We start from the raw sequence: 12,194 nt of genomic DNA, 5'->3' as shown, positions 1-12,194 counted from the left end.
TATGGTTATAACATTAAAGAATAATTTGAGAATATGCTGTTTGAGTAAAGTATTGGTTTTATGTTTTCTCCCAAGATCCTAGTCTTACAAACTTTGGTTAGTTGTCTAGATTTCCAGTACCAGAAATGATTTCAATCATGTTCAGTGAGAGAGTTCATGTTCTCTAATAGTCCATTAGAGAGCTATTGATTCCTACCCATGAAGATGTGCCAATATCGTAGCCTTAGGATTATTATATCATGCTTGTTGTGGTTCTCAAGGTAGTACTACTATTTTTTTTTTCTTTTCTAAGGAAGTTTCCATCACTTTTTGCCTTCTGGTACCATGAGAACTAATCCTCTGCAAGAAAATTTTCAGGTCAGTTCTATTTCAGATCCTCTTTTTTCATGTGTCTGAATCACATGGTATCTTCAGCAATAGGGATTTACCTTCTACATTTTTGAAGGGAAAAACCATAAGCAAAATAATAACCTATAGTTTTGTAGGAGTCTGTTGGACAATTCTGACTAACAATTCAAAATATTGTTTCTAATAGCTGATGTTAGGGATTTTATTAGACAATCTACAGCTCTTGGGATAGCCTTAAATTATTTTTAATTTCTTCTAGATTTCAGGTTTTCAATTGCATTGTCATCAGTTTCAAGACTAATCTTTCAAGGCATTAATTTTAGTTTTCTGACTGTATCAAATAAATTATTTTTATTCTTTGTGTTTTTTTGTATAGATGTGTCTACCTAGTAAGCATATATGTACATGTGTTGGCATATCTGTGTGCAGATACATGTGAATGTGTGTGTTAGTGTGTTTGTGTATGTGTGTGTATGTGTGTATTTGGTGACTAGAAGTTGATATCAGGTGTCTTTCTCAATTGCTTTCTTTATAATATATTGAAGAAAGATCTTTCACTTGAAACCTGAGCTTGCCTATTGGGATAATCTAGCTAGACATCATGGTTTAGGGATCCCTTGGATTATAAATTAGCTCACTCAGCATTTACATAAATATTGGGGATTAATTCACAGAGAGGACCAAGAGGTTGCTCCAATAACCCCATCCCATCCATTAGAGCCTGTAAGCTACAAGTCACACTCTGACCCCAAGCCCTCCTATGCCCACAAACCACAATGAAACTCTAAAAAAGGCTTCAAATTCACAGAGAGGACCAAGAGTTGAGTTACCACCCACCCAATGGATACCTCACACTCTAGACCCTCCATATCAAGGCAAAACACAAGGCCTCTCCCCTACCTGCTTCAACTTCTCTAGTCAGCCAGCAGTCAAGTTTCTTGCAGGTAGACTATTCCAACATACTACCCCATCGATCAGACCCTACAAGCTACAAATCCCATTCTGCCACCAAAATCTCCTATATCCCACAACCTCAGTGGCCCTCTGAAACACAAGTTGCACCTACACAGAAAGGACCAAGAGAAAAACTCTGAAGCACAGACTGTGAATGCACAGAGTGGACCAAGAAAGCAGACAAAGAGAGCAGGCCAAAAGAGACATCAGTGGCTCCTTGAGACACACAGAGCTACAGTACATAATAGACCAAGAACAGTTTTCAAAGACACAGACAAACACTGCAAGTAATGGAGCAGGAGGCAAAGATATGTCTGGAACCAATTGGAGGAAGAGATGTGTTGGCACCAATACAACCTAAAAGCAACATGGTAACACCATAACCCAGTGGTCATATAACTGTAAAACTTGATCATTCTAACCCAGAAGAAGCAGACGAAAAAGATTTTAAATACAACTTTAAGAGAATGATGGAAACCTTGAAAGAGGAAATGAAAAATTACCTTAAGAAATTGAGGAAAAGACAAACAAAAAATTGGGGGAAATGAATAAATCTCTCAAAGAAACACAAGAAAACTAAGGAAAAAATGAGACAGGTGAAGTAAACAGTTCAACACTTGAAGAATGAAATAGAGACAATAAAGAAAACACAAACTGAAGGAATTCTAGATATGGAAAATATAGGTAAATAAATTATTTACCTACAGAGGTACTAGAGGTAAAATTAACCACCAGAATATAAGATACAGAAGAATCTCAGGGGTTGAAGATAATATACAGGAAATAGATTTATCAGTCAAAGAAAACATTAAATTCAACAAAGTATTAACACAAAACATCCAGGAAATCTGGGACACAATGAAAAGATGAAATCTTAGAATAATAGGGATAGAAAAAGAATTCCAAATCAAAGTCACTGAAAGATATATTCAACAAAACCATAGAAGACAAGCTTCCCAATCTAAAGAAGGATATCCATATGAAAGTACAAGATTACAGAACACCACATAGAACCAAAAGAAGCCCTCATATCATATGATAGTAAAAGCACAAATATAACATACACAGAATAAGAAAGAATATTAAGAGTTGCAAAGGAAAAATGTCAAGTAATATATAAATGCAGTCCTATCAGAATTATACTCAACTTATCAATGGAAATCATGAAAGCAAGAATGTCCTGGACAGATGTGCTGCAGATAATAAAAAATATATATATGCAAACCCAGACTACTATACCCAGCAACACACACTCTCCATAATGGACAGGTCAAGCAGAGAGAAACTTAACAGAGAAATAAGAGAACTAATACATATCATGACTCAAATGGACTAATAGACATCTACAGAACATTCAACTAAATATATATACATATATACATATACATACACACACACACACACACACACACACACACACACACACACACACACACATATATATATACCTTCTAAGCACCTCATGGAACCTTCTCTAAAAATGACCACATAAAACTTCAACAGATATTAAAAAAAAAGTAGGAATAAGCCCCTGTATCTTATCAGATCACCATGGTTTAAATTTCTACTTTAGCAGCAACACTAATTGCAGAATGACTACAAACTTATGGTAAATGAACAGTGTTCTATTGAATCACCCCTGTACTGTGGGACAATGGTTTTATCCTCTAAAGATTTGTTTCTTGTAATTGTTTAATAAAATGCTGATTGGCCAGTAGCCAGGCAGGAAGTATAGGCAGGGTGACCAGGCAGGAAGTAGAGTTAGCTTGATGAGAATTCTGGGAAGAGGAAAGAGTCAGTATATAGTCTTTACACAGACACAGAGAAAGCCAGACACAGATCAATGAAGATGTGACTGCCTCTTGAAAAACATACCAAGCCATGTGGCAAACACAGAAAAGAATTATGTGCTAATATAAGTTATAAGAGTTAATAAGTTCAAGATTCTAGGCCAATCAGTTTATAATTAATGTAGACCTCTGTGTGTTTTCTTTAGGGCTGAACAATTGCAGGACCAGATGGAACAGAAATCTCAGTCAACAAATGGTGCCCAATGTGTGGCCAACTGCATCCACAGAAAATCTGAGAGAGCTTGGGAAGTAATTCTAGAAGCAAAATAACAGTTTTAAAGATGGCTTCTTGGTAGCAGCAATTTCTTGGGTTTGTTCTCTTTGCTAGAGGCAAGCACATCTCATTTAACAGAGGATTCCTGACTCACCTTTAGCTGCAAAAACTTTGCAGCCATTTTAAGAGGCCCTGCCACAAACTGTTAAATGGTGTCCATGAATAGACAACAGCATGCTTTTTGGTGGTGAAAGGGACCTTGAAACTCCATAGAGTTGTGGCAATAAATATCGCTCCTGCCAATATTTCTGTAATGAGGCTAGACTCTCAGAAAAAAAGCTAAGGAATGGGCTGAATCCAGCAGTCAAAGCCAAACTTTAATCATAGCCATATCACTTAGCAAATTAAAGACTCTTGTGGTCAAAAATAAAGAGACACAGTAAAGATACTTTCAGACAAAAAGCCTCTAAATAGTTTACAGTGTGTTAAAAAATATATGTAGAAAAGAAAAAAGATAGATTCCTTAAAATAAAAAAAGAAAGAGAGTAATTGGGTGTGGTGGCACATACCTTTAATCCCAACACTTCGGAGGCTGAGGCAAACAGATCTCTGTGAGTTTAAGACAGCCTGATTGACAGAGTGAGTTTTAGGACAGCCAAAGATACACAGAGATATACTGTCTCAAAAAGCCAAAAATTAAAAAATAAAAATAAAAGAAATAAAGTTTAAAATAAAGCCATGTAAAGATGAAAAATACACAGACAATCCTTGTGCTGTATGTTATAGTGTTGTCTTTAATTTTTTTGATGGCTGAGGAAGGAGTAAAAGCTGCTAAAAGATATTTATTTATTAAGGCTGCTGGATTAATTCAAAAAATGTATTTTGAAAAAGCCTTGACTTCAAAATTTAAGTCAAAAAGTATGTTACTTTGGAGAAGAGATTTGTTTTTGTTTACACAAGAAATGAGAGCCTGTGGATTCATTATAGGCAAAGAAAAATCAGGTTTTTATCAAGAAAGACCCCCTGAAGAATCTCCAATAGGAGCTGATGATCCAGATGATCCAAGATTTCAGAGGACCTCTGTTGCAGTTTCCTCTGAGTTCTGCATTCAATACAGTTTTAAGACTACTGGCTTAGAAGATCAAGACTCACAGAATATTCCATTCAGGACTTGACCATAATTCAAAATATTCTTTAGGTCCTTGTAAGATTATCAGTGGCTCCAATCAGTAGAGAGTAGACAGAAAACTACACCAAAACTATGTATTATGGATGTTTGTCCTTGTTTAGTGTTTGGGTTACAAGTTATATGGATAATGGTCAGGAATGAAGCTAAACAAGGGAGACTCAATTCAGAATTCTTGTTTTGAAAAAATGGGGGAGGAAAATGCTATGGGAAAATGGTTTTACTTGTAAAGATTTATTTATTGTACTTGCTTAATAAAGTGCAGATTGGCCAGTTTTATGAAGTCATGCATTGCTACACACCAAGCTCCCTCTTGACGCACTTGGACTCAAAAGCTTTCCATAGGTATGGAGACAAATTCCATAACCCATTTTTTTCCTTCTTTATCTCTAAAGAAATAAAAACCATGGTCAAAATTGCCAAGTTCTGCTGCTTTCTTGGCCTGGAAGATGGTCCTCTCACTCAATTACAATCTTTGCTATCATTCTGTCTTTCTCTGCCTAAGCTTGGCTGTCATGAAAGTTGTTCTGTGTACCATGCAGAAACTCAGAGATCTCCCTACCTCTCAGTCTTTCCAGTGCTGGTATTAAACATATTCATGACAACACCTGCGTCAAAGCTTTTCCCTAATTCATTTCACAAATTGAAAACTTACCTGGGTGGGATCTTGCTCTCAGGTCACCATTCCATTTATTTCATTTCTTAATCCATGTGTATTCCTGAGCCCGGGGATTTAGGTCTATTCCACTTCTGGATGCCACTTTCACATTCTGTACCTTTTGTGTTTTTATTTGCTCAACTTGACCATTTTAATCATAAATCTTAACCAGAGTTAACACTAATAATAACACAACAAGAGCCTATGCCAGGCTGTTTTCAGTTTTCCCATGTCTACAGAATTGTTGTAAAATCCTTCACTTTATTTTCAGAACAGCTCTTTGAATTATGGCAAAAATAATTTACTTTTTTCACCAAAAATCACAAAAATATAGGCTGAATCTTAATAGTCATCTCTTCTATAAGCTCTTGGGCCATCACAGTTTAATTAACCCTTTGAACCACTGTCTTTCATGCTCCTACTAATATGGCCAATTAAGTACCACTTAAAACATCCCACTGTTTTTCTAACCCAAACTCCAAAGTCCATATTTTTTATCACTGAGTAAAACACTAAAGTGTATATGTGCCACACCTTCTTTATCCATTCTTCTATTGAGGAGTACCTAGGTTGTTTCCAGGTTCTGGCTATTACAAATAGTGCTGCTATGAACATAGTTGAACAAATGCTTTTGTAGTAAGATATGGCATCTCTTGGGTATATTCCCAAGAGTGGAATTGCTGGGTCCTGAGGGAGGTTAACTCCCAGTTTCCTGAGAAACTGCCACAAGGATTCTCTGAATGTGGCTGACATGGAGGCTGACTGAGAAGCCATTGACAATGGCACTGGGTCTTGTTTTGTTTGCATGTACTGGCTTTTGGGGATCCTGGTCTGTTTGCATGCTCACCTTCCTGGACCTAAAGGGAGGGGGGGAGGAACTTGGACTTCCCACAGGGCAGGAAACCCTGACTGCTCTTGGGACTGGAGAGGGAGGAGGAGAGGGAGTGGGGGGAGTGGGAGGGTATTGGGAGTAGGGGAAGAAGTGGAAATTTTTATAAATAAATAAAAAAGTAAATTAAAAAAACTTATGTGAAAAAGGTTTCTGAATTAATTATAAAAGAAAAAATTTTACTTTGTCAATTAGTAGGAATAGACCCAGCAGAGATTAGAGTGCTTTTACTACTGCAATTAAAAACTTATAGGAAGACAATGGACCCTGGCAAAGAACTTGTGCTAATTTTTCAGAGAGATTAATAACAATTATCCCAAAAGTGATAGAATTAACCTTAAATAGAGAACTACTTCGATACTTCCCACATTTTATGTTACACACCAATAACTGGAGCACATATTTCAAAACTGATGCAAATAAATGAGCAAAGGCAAGTTCCAAATCAAAAGATTTAAGTAAGGTGGAATGAAGTTCTTAAAATTCTGTCCAAAAGAGAGTGTTGTATGCCATTCTCTTGGTACTAAGTCATTTTATAAAACCTCTCAATAAAGTTACTGATTTTTAATATGCAAAAGAGTTGTTTTACATATTGAAAACAATAAATTTATACCAGATCATACAGAATTGACTTCATTATACATTCAAGTTCAAGATAAAAGCAGAAATAGGCTTTGCCCCATATACATTACACACATCCAATCCCATACTGGTCTGCCAGGTCCTCTACCACAAAATAATGCAGATATTGATAGATTATTGATGGGAAATGTGGTAAAGGCATCAGAATTTTATAAAGAAACATCATTTCAATAGCAAAAGTTTAAAGAATAAGTTTTCAATTACATGACAAAAAACTAAGGATATTGATTATAAAGAGATGTCCTACTTGCTCTTTAGAAAAGAAAACACTGATACCTTCAGGGACTAACCCAAAGGGTACTCAAAAGAATAAAATATGGCAGATGGATGAGTTCCAAGCTACAGAATTTGAAAATTAAAATATGTATACCACACCATTGATATCTATTCAGGTTTTTAATGGGCAGCTGCTTTGAGCTCAGAGAATACGGACTGAGTAATCATACATTTATTAGATGTTATGGCCATCATGGGTATACCTGCACAAATAAAGAAAGATAATGGTCCAGCAAATGTCTCTAAGAAAATGAATTTTTAAAAATTTTTTATATAAAGTATATTATAGGTATACCACAAAATCCTATAGGTCAGGTAGTTATAGAAAAATGAAACAGAACTACAAAGGATGTGTAATACAAACAGAAATGGATGAAAAATACTCCCAGAAATTGAATGCATAATGCTATATTAACCTTGAATTTTCTTAATGCTAATGAGAAACAGAAGCAGCACAGAGACATTGGAAAATTAAAAAAAAAACTTCTGAATTGAATCAGCAAGTGTATTTCAAAGATGTGTTGACCTCTCAAAGGAAACCATTAGATGTGCATTGTTGGGGAAGGGATTTCACTCTTTTATGATAGGAGAAGAAAAGCCAGGGATACCATCAAAATTAATAAAAATTTGATTTGAAAAAAAGAAACCTCATGAGTGGTGACAATCATACAGGTGGTAAGGAAACCTCATAAAGTTTGGGGCAAAGTTCTGTTCTTATCTTTGCAGGAAAATACTCATTTTCAAAAAGTCAAGAGACCGTTTACATTTAAATACGTAAAGAAGAAAACATAGCTATCCTACTAGGATTACCAAGGAAGGAGAAATCTGACTTATGAGGACAGGTCATCTGCAAGATAATATATATATTATCCTGCATATATATATATAGTCAGTCATATATATATGTATATATATGACTATCATTCTCTGAATCCAATAATATTTTTAAAAGAAAAAATAGAGTTTATTTCTCATATCAGGAGCCATATGTTATAGAATAGAAAAAAAGAATTTAGAAAAAAATTTATTTCTCCACATATATATTTTGTCTCTATCATAATTTCCATTGAATATCTGTCTATATGAATAATGTTTAACTTTTTCACAATGAACAATAAATTTTTCATCAATAATATTTGAAGTTTCCAGGAAGAAGATGGGACTCCATGCCACAAATTGTACCGGGTGATATGGCATCATTATGCCCATAGCACTATTTTAAGAACAGTTTTGGGTACCAGCTGCTCAAGATATTTCCAACTTGGTTAGATGAAATGGTGCACCTTCTTACAATGTTATAACCAAAACATCAAACAATAAGTTCAGAAAATCTCTATCAACTGCTCTGAGACTATTTACAATTATACCAGACAGTAATCTTGAAACGTAACCTCATTTAAGTTTTACAGGAACCCATATAGAAAGAACATCACCTGTGTTACAACAGAAAATAACTCTAGAAGATGACATCCCCTCTCTCAACAAAGTCTGTCCTCAGGTTTAGGGATATCAAATAGTATTTAGTTATAACAGTTGTTTTTTATAATTATTTCCAGCTTTCATGGGGGGGATGTTTTTTTCTATGGGATGCTGTAAAACTAATATGATGGTTAAGTTTCAAGATTACTCTCTGTTATAATTGCAAATGGTCTTTGAGTAGTCGATGCGGTTTTTTTGAAGTTCTTATTTGGAGTTTTGGCCAGAGCATTTTAAGAATGTGAATCATTTCATCAACCCTACTTGGAACCATCTTGAGAAGCTGGCACCCAAAACCAGTCTTATAGTAGCACTATCAGTAGCATGATGTCATATCATCCAGGTGGAGTAGTAGTTGTGGGGTCCCATTTTCCTCTTGAAAACTTTAAAGATTACTGCAGGGAAATCTATTGCTCATTGTGGAAAACTTAAACATTTTCCATATAGATATATATTCCGCAAAAGATATGATATAGATAAAATAGGTAAGGAGAAGAGTACAATTTTTCCTAAAGTCTTTTTTTTTTGCCTCATATCAGATGTCTTCTGACAAGAGACAGAAACTCCTACTTTTTCTTTGTACATCACACTTATATTTAGAGAAGGATAGCCATTGTCCTAATCCAAAGTCAGCTTTGACTTTTAAGTGAGTTTATATTTCTACTGGGTTTTAGATATTTATATATATGTACAGAGAAAGTACATATGAATTTTTACTCTACAGATGACCAGTCCTCATAAGTTATTTTCCTCTTTGTTCAGTGATCTTTTCTGGATAGTTATCTTTTCCTCTTTAGGCATCCAAATGTCCAGGGTCTCATGACTTCTTGAAGATGTGTATGTTTTTTGCAAAGACAAGATTAGGATCGTGTCCCAACCCTTAAGAGATTTCCTTACCACCTGTATGATTGTCACATCTGTGTGAGCTGTCATTTCTCTTTTTTAAGAGTTTTTTTCTTCTCAAATTGAATCACTACTAATTTTGATGGTATCTATAGTTTTTCTTCTCCTGTTAAAATAAGAGATAAACCCTTTCATACTAGAATATTAAATAATCTTTAAACAAATGTGCTGCAACTGAGGGCAATGACCTCAAAATGTAGAGGACATATAAGTATCTTGACCAGAGTTAGAAATGTATAATGCAATATGATAAATATATCCTAAAATTGCATCAGTACATGAAATATCTTAAGCAGAGGTAGAAACATCTGTGCACATAATATGACAAAATAACTTTGCATAGATCCACAAATATTGTAAATATAAATAGGAACCTTTTCAGTAAACAAATATAATTTAAATTTGCATCAAGATATAAGAATCTATACCAATGAAAATTGTCCATATATAGTTGGTCACACGTAATAATCTAATCTACCTATTATCCCACTCCATCCAACCCCCTTTTCCTTTTAAGAGAGATCCTTGATCCTACTTCATTTCTACCAACCCAATACCACTTATAAACAATCACTAATGGATGTCCCTAACCCTGAGGACAAACTTTATTGAGAGAAGGGACATTGCTTTCTTCAATTTCTTCCAGCAATCATGAGGGTGTTGTTATTTTGATGGCATACTGTAAAAACTAAAATGATTGTTAAGACTCAAGATTGCTTTCTGGTATAATTGTAGATAGTTTCTGAGTAGTTGATAGATTTTTTTTTCTGGAATTCTTATGTGAAGTTCTGATCAGTACATTGTAAGAAGTTGCACCATATCAGCTAGCCAAGTCAAAATTATTTTCAGCAGTTTGTAACCAAAAACTGATCTGAAAGTGATGCTATCAATATAATGACATCATATCAACCAGGTGCAGTCATTGTTGTAGGGCCCCAATGTTTTCCTTCAGACATCAAATATTACTATAGGAATATTTATTGTTCATTGTTAAAAATTTAAACATTATTCATATAGACATTTATTCACAAAAAGGTATCATATATACAAAATATAGGTATGGGGAGAACTAAAATTTTTAAAAGCAAAGTTTTGATAAGAATAGTTCCTAAATTGTATCTTCCTTCTGTTCCATATAGATGGCTCCTGATATGAGACAGAAACTCTGAATATTTCTTTTAACAACATGTTTGGATTTAGAGAAGGATATCCACTGTCCAACACCAAAGTCAACTTTGAATTCTAATGAATGATGACTAATATTATATGTATATTTAGGTATTGATATCTTACCCTAATAGTGCTGTCATATGTCAGATTTGTTTTTACTTCGTGATTCTTTCTGGATATCTCTCTTTTCTGCTTTAAGCATCTAGATGTCCAAGGTCTCTAAACTTTTTAAAGATGGGTATTATCCTATAAAGACAAGAACAGAAGATGGCTCCAACTACTATGAAGATTTCACACAACTTGTGTGAAGGTCATTTCTATGCGGTGAGCTGTCATTTCATTTTCTCAAAAACTTTCTCCTTTTCAAACTGAATATTGTTTGATTTTGATTATATCCATAGCTTTTATTCTGTGGAAACAAGACAGAATCACCTTTCCCAAAGTAGTGCATCTCCTGGTTTCCATTCTGAGGTCAACACATCTTTGAAAGACACTCGATTTAATTCAGAAGATTTTTTTCCTATTATCCAATGTCTCTCTGCTGCAATTGTTCCTTTCTTATTACCATTAAGAAAGTTCAAGGTTAATAAAGCATTACACAATCTATTACTTGTTTGTTTTCATCCCTTTCTGTTTTGTTTAACATATCCTTTATAGTTATATTTGTTCTTTCTATAACTGCCTGACCTAAAGGATTGTGTGGTATAGCTGTAATATGCTTTATATTTTAAAAAGCAAAAAACTGTTTTATTTTCTTAGAGACATATTAAGGCAGGTCATAAATAGTATCTGAATTACCTGAGACTTATTTACTAACAAATTTAGTTAATTACTTAAGAGCAGCACGTCTCAATAAAGGGAAGGTTTGAGTTGGACAGAATATCAAGGAAGACAGAGCTTGTAGGCCATCATGAGCCATGAGGTTACTGTTCAAAGCTTGGGCCAGGGATATACAGATCTGAACAGGGAACACAAACTAGAGAATTTCCTGCTCCTGAGCAGACTTGCAAAAAGTCAGAGAAGCCACAGAAGTGTTTTGCCAAAAGTCTGTGACCAACAGTAAGTTAGTTGACTGTTGAACTTGCCTAAAGTTGAGATGGTCCTTCAGGGTTCCTGCTACACGAAAGAGACTGCCAGACATTCTGTAGGACATAGAAGAAAGTGACTGACAAACTACCAATATAGGCATAACTATCTTTTAAATTTCCTGCTCCATAAAAAAGTCTGCTGGATACTATGGGCTTGTAGGATGAAGATATATGATCCAATGGTGCAGAATTTTGGGTCACTGAACAGGCAGTAAGATATCTCTGTCAATTCTAGAGTTTTGGAAGTTGCTTACAATGCACTTCCTGTTTACATAAGATATATTATAGTATTCTGGTGTCTCTCTTGGAGTTGAAGAATAAATAGTTATAATTTTCCTTAGATATGACAAAAGATATAAATTTAGTAACTGTAATTATTGATTGATACCTGTTTTCTTATATGTAACTTTTCTATTTTAAAGTTAAAATCTTCTTTTTTATTTAAACAAAAAACAGAAGGGGATGTGAGATTCTTCTCTGTATGCTGTGAATGTCATTGGTTAATAAGGTAACTGGCTTGGCCTGATAGAGTAGAATAGA

General features: G+C 34.6%; 1 long non-coding RNA gene across 1 annotated transcript; it reads left to right on the top strand.

Annotated features, from left to right (window-relative positions):
* The first annotated feature begins 283 nt into the window (after positions 1-283).
* LOC148120628 (uncharacterized) lies at positions 284-4,120 on the top strand. Its single transcript, XR_015739143.1, has 2 exons — positions 284-357; positions 3,299-4,120. It is a non-coding gene; the product is annotated as an uncharacterized LOC148120628 (long non-coding RNA).
* Positions 4,121-12,194: the final 8,074 nt, after the last annotated feature.

Source organism: Myodes glareolus, chromosome 10, assembly GCF_982192425.1.
Source record: "Myodes glareolus chromosome 10, mMyoGla1.1, whole genome shotgun sequence".
In the NCBI taxonomy this organism is placed as follows: Eukaryota; Metazoa; Chordata; class Mammalia; order Rodentia; family Cricetidae; genus Myodes; species Myodes glareolus.
This window is presented reverse-complemented; position numbering and strand designations above follow the sequence as displayed.